Below are 4,099 nucleotides of genomic sequence, written 5' to 3'. Positions count from 1 at the left end.
GGGTGGGGGCCGCGGGCGGGGGAAGGGCCACTGTGAGCGAAGCGGAGCAGTGGCGTCTGGGACCCCTGTTTTTCCCCCCCTGCTCAGCACCCTTCCATGGCTCCCTAGTGCTCTCGGGGCAAAGTTCCAACGTGGCCCTGCAGTCGCGTCCGCCCCGCAGACCTCGCCGGCCTCGACTCGGCCTCTTTGCTGCTTCCCGCCTCGCACGGCTGCACTGGCCTTTTGGTTCCTCGAACTCGCCATGCGCCTTCCCGCTCAGGGCTTTTGCACAGGCTCACCCCTCTGCCCGTAACATCCCTTCGCCCATTCTGCCTGGCAGACTCCCATTCATTCTCCGGGGCTTGGCTGCGACGTCACTTCCTTTGCGGAGCCCTCTTTTCCTGCCCTTCCTCCTGAAATGTGCCTCTTAGGTGCTCCTGTTGGTCTCTGTTCCTTCCCTGCATGTCACGTGTGGGCTAGCGTGTTAGGAGACCTTTATGTGTGTGCTGCTTGATGATGTCTGCGACCATGAGGACAGGACTGGGTTTGTCTTTGTCATCGCTGTGCTCCTAGCACAGCGCCCATCTCACTGGAAACAGCTAATGTTCGTTGAATGAATGAAAGATATTCCTAGAGCCACTATGGGGGGTGAACTGAGTGGTCGTGTTCCCAGGTGGTGGTACTTCTCCATAAGGGAGGGAGAGAGTGAGGGGAAGACAGTGATACTGTTCCTAGAAGTAAAAGGCTGCAAACATCCCAAATGTGTGTAAATAGGAAGACTGGCTAAAAAAAAAAATCCTCTTATACATCCACATAATAGATTATTATGCAACTGTAAAAAGGAGTGAAGGAGAAAGGGGAATGAGGGAAATATCTATACACTGATATCATGGCCTGCAACATACACATTAAATGAAAACAGAGTGGGAGATAGGGTTTATTGTGTACTCACTCTTTGCAAAAGAAAGGAAAGTATGTATACATGTTTTTAGGAAACAAAGTATTAACCAAAAAGCAGGAGAGGAAAGAAAGGGTAAAAAAATTTTGGTGGATCTTGAATGTATTATCATTATGAAAAATATGGAAAGCCGGGCTTGGTGGCTCAGCCTGTAATCCTGTTCCTTGGGATGCTGAGGTGAGAGGATTGTCAGAACCCGCAGGTTCAAGACCCGCTTGGGCAACTTGGTGAGACCTCATCTCTACAATAAATCAAAAAATTCGTTGGGTGTGGTAGCACACCCCTGTAGTTCCAGCTACTTGGAAGGTGGAAGGATTGCTGGAGCCCAGCAGGTTGAGGCTGCGGGGGCCGGGAGGGGCCACTGCACTCCAGTCTGGGCAACGGAGTGAGATTCCAACATAAAAAAAAGAAAAAAATGGGAAGGTTTATTATGTTTGTTTTTAATTTTTAAAAATAAAGGCTGGGCTTGGTTGCTCAGCCTGTAATCCCAGCACTTTGGGAGGCTGAGGCCAGTGGATTGCATGAGCCCATGGGTTTGAGACCAGCCCTGGCTACTTGGCGACACGTCATCGCTACAATAAATCAAAAATTAGCCGGGCATGGTAGCATGCATAGTTCCAGCTACTTGGAAGGCTGAGGTGGAAGGATCACCGGAGACCAGCAGGTCAGTGCTGGGGTGGCCAAAAAAAAAAGATGGGGCTTTGCTGTGTTGCCTAGGCTGGTCTTGAACTTCTGGGCTCAAGCAGTCTTCCTGCCTTGGCCTCCCAAAGTGCTGGGATTACAGACGTGAGCCACCATGACCAGTCAGGTTTATTATGTTTTGAGGGGGGTTTTTTTTGAGTCGGAGTCTCACTCAGTTGCCCAGTCATGGCCACCGCAACCTCGACGTACTGGGCTCAAGTGATCTTTCGCCTCAGCCTTCCAAGTAGCTGGAACCACAGGCATATGCCACCATGCCCTGCTAATTTTTTTGATTAACTGTAGAGACCAGGTCTCACCATGTTGCTTAGTCTGGTCTCGAACCCCTGAGCTCAGGCAGTCCTCTCACCTTGGCCTCCTAAAGTGGCTTGAGCCACCGCTCCCGACTTACTATGTTTTTATCGGAATGTCAGTATGCTGGTTGTTAGGTGGCCATGATCTTTGGCTTACATGAACAGATATAGGTGGAAAAACAATTCATTTCAGACAAACGGTGCAGTGTAGTGGTAAGGAAGGAAGATTTTGCAAACCAAACTGCTGGCTCTTACTAGCTGTGTGCCTTTGGTTAGGTGACTTTACCTCTCTGCCCTTCAATTTCCTCATATGTAGACATTAAAAACAGTTCCTAACTCATGAGACTCTGTCTCCTAAAACAAAAAAAACTCAAAGAATTGGTGTCATGAGGTTTAAATGAGTTAATATGTATATTAGAATTGCACTCAGCACATATTAAATGTTCAATAAATATTGATTGTTATTTTTCTTTTTCTCTTCTTTTTTTTGAGTTGGAGTCTCACTCTGTCACCCAGACTGGAGTGCAGTGGCATGCTCACGAGCACCCAGTGTCAACCTGCTGGGCTCCGACAATCCTGCCACCTCAGCCTTCCAAGTAGCTGGAACTACAGGTGCGCGCAACCATGCCCAGCTAATTTTTTTGATTTATTGTAAAGATGAGGTCTTGCCAAGTTGCCCAGCCTGTTCTCAACCCATGGGCTCAGGCAATCTCTTCACCTCAGCCTCCCAAAGTGCTGGGATTACAGGTTTGAGCTACCACTTCTGGCCCTTTTTTTTTTTTGAGTTGGAATCTCACACTGTTACTCAGGCTGGAATGCCATGGCACACTCACAGCCACCACAGTCTCAACCTGCTGTGCTTAGGTGATTCTTCCAAGTGATGGAACTACAGGTGTGCGCCACCATGCCTGGCTAATTTTTTTATTTATTGTAGAGACAAAGTCACATCAAGTTGCCCAGGCTGGTCTCGAATCCCTGGGCTCAGGCAATCCTCTCACCTCTGGCTTCCAAAGTGCTGGTATTACAAGCCTAAGCCACCATGCCCGACCAACATTCCTTTTAAAAAAATGTGTCTTTTTCACCTACCTCAAATTATTATTTTAATTATTCCATAATAGTTTATGCAGTATTCTTCAGATCTTTCCCCATGTGCTTAAAAATAATAATTATCTGGCCTATAATCTTAGCACTTTGGGAGGCTGAGGCAGAAGGATTGCTTGAGTCCAGGAATTTAAGACTGTGGTGAGCTATGATCATGTCACTGCACTCCAGCCTGGGCAACAGAGTGAGACTTCAACTCAAAAAAAATAAATTAATAACTGTTTAATTTTTATTGTGTATACTAACTCATTTAATCCTCAGCTTATTCTTGACATGTAAGCACCATTATTATTCCTATTTTATAGACGAGGAAACTGAGACCCAGAGAAGTGAGATGTCTTGCCTCAGGTCATCTATGTATATATAACACAGAAACCTGACAAAAATAGATTGAATTACATGTGTTCTGTGGTGCAACAGACTGTCCTGGGCATCTTTTCATGGTAATGATACATTGAGACTGACCTGTATATTTTTTTTTTACCTTGTTTCCTCCCTCTTCTGGTTTTTGGTTTATCTTTTCTGTTTATTTCTTTTTTAGCATATATACATATCTCTCTTTTGTAAAAAGGGAACATATAGTAAACCACTGCCTTCCTCTTTGTTTTTTTCACTTAATATTTGTACTCCCCATCAGTGTATGGGGATTTTTCTTACTCCTTTCTGTTTCCTCCTTCATTCCTTTGTATAGGTGCATCATTTTATTATGTGTATGTATCATAGTTTTTCCAGCCAGTCTTCCTATTTGAGAAAACTTGAGTTACTTCTAGTCTTTTGTTGTTACAAATAGTGCTGTTATTGATATCCTCCTTCTACATTAATCATTTCATGATTTTGCCAATGTGACTTTGAGACAGATGACCAAAAGCCCCCTCCCTCCCTTTTAAAAAACAGCTATGTAGGCCAGGCACGGTGGCTCATGCCCATAATCCCAGCACTTTGGGAGGCCGAGGTGAGAGGATTGCCTGAACCCACGCGTTCAAGATCAGTCCCGGCAACTTGGTGAGATCTCATCTCTACAATAAATCAAAAAATTAGCCGGGCATGGTGGTGTGTGCCTGTAGTTCCA

General features: G+C 45.6%; 1 protein-coding gene across 1 annotated transcript in view; it reads right to left on the bottom strand.

Moving 5' to 3' along the window:
- The window catches only part of FOXA3 (forkhead box A3), a 39,862-nt gene that overhangs the window by 8,775 nt on the left and 26,988 nt on the right, over positions 1-4,099 (bottom strand). The gene's annotated exons all lie outside the window — the stretch shown is intronic.

Source organism: Carlito syrichta, unplaced genomic scaffold (genome assembly GCF_000164805.1).
Source record: "Carlito syrichta isolate Samal-C Ts95f unplaced genomic scaffold, Tarsius_syrichta-2.0.1 Scaffold126482, whole genome shotgun sequence".
NCBI lineage: Eukaryota > Metazoa > Chordata > Mammalia > Primates > Tarsiidae > Carlito > Carlito syrichta.
This window is presented reverse-complemented; position numbering and strand designations above follow the sequence as displayed.